Consider the following 8484-nt stretch of genomic DNA (forward strand, 5'->3'; position numbering starts at 1 on the left):
ATAAACTATGCATTGAATAATAAACCATTCCAATTTCACAAAGTTACAAAAGTTTCCAAATTCCATTTCCATCATTCAATCGAACAGGTAGAATGCATCAAAAAAGCAGAACCGTGCAATCTAAATAGCCAATGATAGTACAAGATTCAAACTTTAACCAATTCTAAGTTTCTAACAACAAGAAACCACACACTACACGGAAGGGAAAAAATAAACTGAAGAAGCAGTGCTTACGGGCCGAGCAGAGAGAGACACGTTCGCAGTGAACCGGTGAGACAGAGTGAGGTCGGAGAGAGAGAGATCGAAGAGAGAGCGCGCGCTTAAAGAAGATCAAACAAAGACGAGGAGAATAGGCTCGAAGAGAGAGAGCGCGCTTAAAAAGTAAAAACCAAGGTTGTGACTTGTGAGGACTGGTCACTGGTTCAGTAAAGTGACTAGTTTAATGTTCAACTTTGATTGAATTCATTTAATTAAATATACAATAAAATTATTAAAAAATTAATATTTTTTAAATTAATAAATTTTAAAATTTTATCATTTTACATAATGATTCATATTTTATCATTAAAAATTTATAATAAAATTTTTTTAATTAATTTCTAAACTAAAATCAAACTCAACTGCTTGAGATAAACATTCCAAAAGAAAAATTCTTGTAATATAAGAACTAAAAAAATATTTCTGAGATTTAGAATTGAAAATATTATTAAGAATCAATACACACTAATCATATTATTTTGAACTAAAAACTGAATCACACTTCTAAATACAAAATTTGCAGTCTGTACTATATATATAAAAGCTATTGACATGAAACAGAATAACTAACTAATCAAGAGTTTACCTATTTTCTTTAGCTCTTTCTTGAACCGAATTTTATTCTATTACATTTGTATCCTTAATACTAATCAAGTATTCAACAAAAATTCAGAATCTAAAAACTTCTCGGCATCCAAAGTCATCCAAAGCTAGAGAATCTAAAAACAGAAAATTAAACAAAGAATCTGTTATGCAGATTTTTAGCAAAATCTGGGTTAGTTCGATATCTAATGATTTAGAAGTAAAACCTACTCTTCTTATGAGTACCAATTTTCAAATTGTGTACCAAAAGATTCCAATTTTAGACGAATATAGAAGAAAAGAAAAAATTTGAAATGTAAATGAAATTTAAATTACTTGAAATCAATATTACAGAATAAAGTAAATGACTTGAAATTAAAACAAAGCAATAAAATGCATTCAACAAAGGTCAAAGGACTTTGAATTCAAAAGACAATACGAAAATGTTAAAGAAGAAAACCAAGACTTTGCAAAGGAAAGTAAATTTACAGAAAGAGTAAAGATTACAAAAAAAAATTTAAAGAAATATAAAAGATGTGGAAAAAATTTTATAGAAAAAAAAAAGCTCTTTGCAGGCTCAAAAAGTCAATGAAGAATTGGGGATGTGATTGTATGAGAGTATTTTTCTGAAAACGAATTCCAACCCTTATTCCTTCCATTCTTCAACTATTTATAAGAGTCATTGACCAATCAAACTTCAACATATTTTCCATGTGTAAAAATTCTTTGATAACTATTTTCGCATTTTTAGATTATCATGTGACTGCTACCAAAGCTATCTTTACTTGTTAACCTCCTTGCCATTTTGATTGTTTCACTTTTTTTTTTTTTTGAAGAGTTAATCCGATCAAATCCATCTTTCTTGTCAATAAACTCTTCCTGATGAGATTCACAATCTTCGAAGATACTAAACGAGTCTTAAACTCGATTTTTAAAACTTGTTTAATTTTAACCAACTTGGGTTGGTCGAGTGGTCAGCTCACTCGTCCGCTTAAGCAAGTGTCGGGGGTTCGAATCCCACCTTCGCCTTGTGCATGCAGCAACCCATTGGCCAGTGGCAGACCCTTAAATGGAGCTCAGATCCGCGACGAATTGGTCCTTGACCTATCGGATTGGGAGATACCGTGGAAAACAAAAAAAACTTGTTTAATTTTGACTAACAAATTCTTCTTTAGAATTGACATTCATCGCAATCAAATTGGGAATATAATGTTCAATCCTATATGAACAAGACTCTTTAAATACCATATTCAATTAATTAATTTAAACAAAGTCCATTAACTACTCATGTCTCTATAAATCCAATAATTATGTTCACTACAGTACGTTTTTTCATTAATCATCGCTTCTCTCTCTCCTTTAGTTTTACTTTTCAAAATTTTTTTTTTCAAATTTGAAAAAAGAAACCACAAAAACCCTTCACCTCCAACAAAGAAGAACTCCATTTTTCTTTCACCGTTCTCTTTGGCAACACCTCCTCAATCAACGACAACACAACAGTGACTTCCTTAATTTTCTGGTTCTTTCACTTATTCTTCTTCTCATTCTATCTAGTAATTGTTCTATCTCCAACTTCATCTTTCTTCTTTTCCTGATTTTATTCCCTTTTCTATAACAATGGCTTCATCTAAAGCTCCAAAAACTTCATCATCCAAAGATGAAGGGAAACAAATCTTAAATTGAAACGTTCGAACAACCCAATTTGAAAAACTGCAAGAAATAACAAAAACAAGATTGAAGAAAAAAATGATAAACCTGTACAAAAAGTATGTGTTAATTTTCAGTGTATTTTATCAATTTTATTGTATTTATTTGTATGATGATTTTTTGCTTTTTTAAGATGCAGGAAAAAACTACAGATATTCCAAAAAGTGGACTCCACTTGACAAAAGCTCAATATGATTTTTAATAAATGTAAGATTCAATATCTGAAATTATTTCTTTGCCAAAATTTCTTAAAATCTGATGTAATTACTCTAGTTTTACTGAATAATATTTATTTTGTCCTTAGAATGCCACATGTAAATTTGTCAAGTGAAAATGATTTTGTATTTCAAACATAGACATGCTGTCAGAGTTTTGTAAATCAATCAAGTGATAACATGTAATTTCTATTTCTCTTACCATTTCTTTTATCTCTTATGCTACCATAATCTGTTTCTAATTTCATATATATTTTTTAGAATAAAAACCCCTTTAATATTTTATTCAAGAAAAAACTGCAAATATATAAGTTCTCACATACAACAGAAGATGTATTTTTATTGCTTGAGGTGTTGTGGTGAGATGATTTCAGTATATTACAAGTTCAACAAACAAGAAGAAACATTGCAAGAACTAAACCTTGTTCATGAAGCAAGAATAGAAAAAGAAATCTAATTGTAGGAAAGGATGAGTAGCACAACTATTGATATCGATAATGATCCTAAAGAACAAATGATTGTTCTTCAAAAACAAACTCATTCTCAATCTAAATCACTCGACATGTGAGTTTTCCAATTCATTTTCAATGTTCTAATCATTGAGTTAATCATTTACACCTGAATGTTTACTGAATATTAACTTCTTCATTGTATGTCTTCATTAGAGTTCCACTTCAAGTATTTGCTCCTTCTTCGGAAACCCCTATCTCAAGTCTTTTGCAAACTCAACAACCTACTGCAAAGTCTCCCGTAAAGGAATATATAGAAGAAGAAGCCTATTAATGCGTAAGTATTAATTAAATTTTTTTTCTTATAGTTTTGGTGTATTTCATGTGATTTGAGGTGCATTTGGTGTTGTTTTTCTCTTTTAGTTGTAACTAGGCATCAGAATGTTATGATAGTGCTTCTGATAATTTTTTTTGCATGTTTGAGTGATTTACATGAATTTTTTTTACCTTTTTTGAGGGATTTTGTTCATGATTTGTTGTAACTAGTCCATAAAAATTTATTGTAGTACTTCTGGTGTCATTTTGTGCATGTTTGATTGAGTTGTATGTCTTTTTGAATTGACATTGTGTGATGCAATTAAGAAATAATAGCGGTGTATTTAGTTTGTATTTCGGTGTATTTCAATGAATTGAGGTGCATTTAGTGTTGTTGCATTAATTAAATTCCTTTTCTAATATTTTTGCTTCATAATTCTTTTTGTGTAATCTTGTAATCCTCCACAACCTCAACAATTTGTTGCGAAGTCTCCCACGGAGGAATATAGGGAAGAACAACCTCAACAAGAAGCTCATAAGGAAGCTTTTAAAAAAAAACTCAACATGTAGCTCCTCCTAATGTATAAGTTCTACTTAATAAATTTTTTTTAAATATTTTCTGTACATTCTTAAATTATTTTATGTGTCACCATGTAGTCATCCACCCGCTCAAAACTTGAAAGCTGGATAATGATGGTTGCTAATTAATGATGTATTGAATGATGACTTTGGTGCACCATCATTTAGATTTGCCTTTAGTCAATCAAGTAATGAAGCTACAATTATCCAAGAAGGTGAATCACCAACTAAAATGAAAAATTCTCAAGACAACCCAGAGCTGGTTGAAAAGTTGGAACAGTTGATTGAGTTGATAAATACTGGGGTTGCAGCAGTATTAACATATGCTAAGGAGCAAAGTCCCCCACCAAAAAAGGTGCAGCCTACTCTGAGCTTTCTTGACAAGTTTAAAACTCCGGTAAAGTAAAAGGAAATACCAGAGGAACTTAAAGAGAAATGCTATCACTGGGTCACAAATATCAAGACTTATCAAGATGACAACACTAATAAGTGAAAAACGATATTCATGCTGAACCAAGAATCTTAACTTGAGGCAACTAGAATGCACTTTGCATCTTTAAAAGCCAAATCATATATTAAAAAGTTGGTAATCCTAGATTAATATACATTAATGATTTTCTTATGAGTTGTTGTGTCATATATGTAATAAGTTTGGATTTTTTTTTTGTAGGTGATTTTCGCAATGTGTCTCATTTTGAACAGGAAAAAAATTAAAAGATTTGAAAAACTCATATATTGTGTCCCTCTAATATTGTGGTAAGCTCTATTACTATTAAACTTTCAGTGTATTTTAAAAATATATTGTGTGTTGAAGCTGTTTCTTTCGGTATTATTCAAATTTTGCAGAATGCCATGTCGGCGAAACATAAGGACAACTACATTGATCCAAAAACTAACAAGCCTTTCCGCATTGAAGAGTATAAGGAGTATCTATTGTTTCTGGACAAGAAAAACCTTGCATCCCATCCATTTGTAAGTTTTTATTTATAAAGTTTCTTAAATAATTCTTTTATTGGGTGTCAATTAGATTAAAATATTATTTTCTCTAGCCAAACTTTTTGTCCCAGTTTGCTATACGGACCATTGATGGCTATGAATTGCGGATGTTCCAAACAAAAATTTTTATGTCCTTAACCTATATCACAAAAAGTCTCCTTTAGAAGCTAGAACAAAAATTAATAAATTTGTTATAAATTATTTATGTGATACATATTTTCATTTTTTGTATAAATTCTCTTGTTTTTGTCTGTTGTTATCATTATATAAATTCGATGCACTTTGGTTTGAAATAAGGTGCACTGGTATTTATTTGTGTGATATTATCATTTATTCATTTTGGTGTAATTAGATGAATATACTATGTTCTACTTGATATTTGGCTTTCTTTGATTTTTAGGGCTTGATGATTTCACAAATGAAGGTGTTTGCTGGAATAAAGCCTTTGATAGATAACGATGAGGGAGTCGAAGCACCATACATTAACATCAGTGGGCAGCATACAACGTATCAATCTTTTTATCTAAGAAATTTTACTTTTTTTTTTGTTACTATCCTATTTTAATGTGTTATTTCGTTTTTGTCTTTAGTTAGAATTGTGCAATATATGTGATAAAATGACTGAAAATAATTTATCCAAAAAAAAATAAAAAAGGGAAAATACGCATGGAGGAATTGGAAACAGGTAACTATCATTAAAAATAGGTAACTTTCTATTACTATATTAACAGAGTTTAATAAATAAATTTCTTTAAACTGTAGGAACAAGTTGATCATTTCAGAGTCGAATATGCTTCACTCATTCTCTTTGACAAAATAAATCAATTGAGAGATAAAGTCATTTAAGAATCTGAATCCATCAGACTCTCCAAGCCATCGGTTGCATTATTAAGTCCTTACTATAAATTTTCATCATGAGATATTAATAGTAGAAAGTTTGAATGTTGTAAATTGTTAAGAATTTTTATATTGGTTGTCTACTAAATTGTCTGTACAATGTATAGTTAAAACAAACACATATTTTGTATATTTGTAAATATTCAATCAAAGCTTTTCATAAAAATTTCTTTAAAAAATTAAACTTCTATAAACCTATCTGTACTATATTATATCATGTTAATCTGAATGAATCCAGATTCACAAAAATGCAGAAAAAGAAGAATAATTTCTATGATATATCGAATTGCTACACCAAATACATCGAAAGCTATTCAAATAATAATAAACACCGAGAATGCTTACAATTTTTTCTGTAAATTTTCATGGGAAGATATAGAAATTGTGTATGTTGAATTTTTACATTGCTTAACTATTGAATTGTCTGTGTACTGTATATTTAAAACAAACAAATCCCTTGAAAAAATTGAAAAAACTAATTTCAAAACAAATAGTAACATGGTAAAATGGAATAAAATAAGAAAATATAAAAAGTAAACCTCATTTCCATAAAAAAATATTATATAGATTACACTGAAACTGTGTTACAAAATACTGAAATGCCTTCAAATAAATATCGAGAAATCTATCTTATTTTCTTGAATTTTTGAACTGATAATTCATAATATGTCCATGATAATGGCTAAAATTTGACTACACCACAAATCAACCATTTAAAAGGTTCAACTGCAAAAAGTAAATCATATATTAGCACAATTATTAACATGCACAAATTCAATTTTTTTTATTTAAAGCACAACACTTTTACCTCACTTAGAGCTTTCTTTTTCTTTTTCTTTGAAACTTTTGCAATCTGTTTTTTTCGTATTTGATTCCAATCTATTTTTAGGACGGTCTCTTGTTGTCATGCGTGGAGGATTTTGAAACTCGTTAATATCTTCCAACGAAGCATCTTTGTGAGATAACAGATATTTTTCTTTGCTTTTGACTTTATATTCTTGCATCTCAATCATCGGATTATCATAAGCGCAGTGCAGAATCGCTGTTAACTCCTCATTTTGTGATGCAAATTCACAAATATTTTGTGACCGAAATACCAAATAGTCAAATCTTCTATTTTTTGGCTCCAGTAAAGACTCGTCATGGCTACTCTTGATATGTGTGTGTGCCTCGTCTTTACGTTCTTACTTCGTCATTCTAATGTATATCTTGGTGACATTTTATCTACTAGCTCAAAACTTAACGCGCTCAGAGAATGACGGCACAATATCTCCGTTGACTTAAATAATAAGCACTGGCATTTAACTTCAGCTGATATCCCATCATATGTAACCACAAACTTGTTGAATGTTGAGTTAGAAACCTGTTCTACAATTTCATATACCGTAAAATCTAGAGCGAACTATGTTAATCTTGTGATGCAATTCACCTTTCCTTTAAATTGTACATGGAATTCTCTAAACTTCTCATGAGTATACACATGCTGAAATTTAGCTTCTATTGATGATATTATATACACTGAAAGTAGTTTCAAAAAACACAAACTAAAACAACAAATTACTTATTTGTATTGTAAGTAGTATCGAATGAAATAACATCTCAAAAATTCTCACAAGCAGCCTTGCTTCTTGCGTCGGTCCAAAAAACAATCTTAATTGACCAATCAACCTTAAGTTCAAGCTCGAAAAAGAAATTATTATTCTTTTCTTTCATTCTTAATAAGTATTTTTCAAATTCATTTGCATTCTCTAGTTCCGAAACATTACACACTTCTCTCGTAATGTAATTTCTCACATCTTTTTCAATAAAACTTAATTCATGATGACTTCTTATTGCTGTCACAAATGATTGATATGTTTTGCTTGGTCTGATTCTAGTTTTGTCGTTATTCTCAATTGTACAGTGTACATACATGCTTAATTACCTGTGCCATTTAAGCATCTTTGTTTGATTTGGACAGCACGAATGTGAATGATACAACACAACCTTCAAAACGATCCAAACACCAACATCCTTTAATATATGTATATAAATTCTTGTAGGACAATTTAATCCACCTGAGGGATTTGTCTTCTGAGTTGGAGATAGTTCAATTTCCATTTTCCCTCTCTGCTATATGTAATCAATTTGTTCTTAATTTCATTTGTCTTCTTATTTGTATTCTGAATTTTCGTAGAAAAATCTGCAAGTTTACAATAATCTTTGTAAAATTTTTCAGCTTCTTCAAGCATGTTAAAAATCATCCCAACCTTTGGCACAAGCTACTCATTAACATCACACAGAAATTGAAAAAATACCGAACGTATTTAAAAAAATAATTTATAATTCTAAATGCACTAAAACTGAGAACGAAACAAATATATCAAAATAATAATTCAAATTCAAAACTCCTGCATTACATTCAAATTCAAACAATTAACCATGAACAATAATTTCAAAAACAAAAACAAAATTATTCAACTACAAAATCATAAACTGCTAAAAAA

The sequence above is a fragment of the Arachis duranensis genome, chromosome 10 (assembly GCF_000817695.3).
Source record: "Arachis duranensis cultivar V14167 chromosome 10, aradu.V14167.gnm2.J7QH, whole genome shotgun sequence".
Classification (NCBI taxonomy): domain Eukaryota; kingdom Viridiplantae; phylum Streptophyta; class Magnoliopsida; order Fabales; family Fabaceae; genus Arachis; species Arachis duranensis.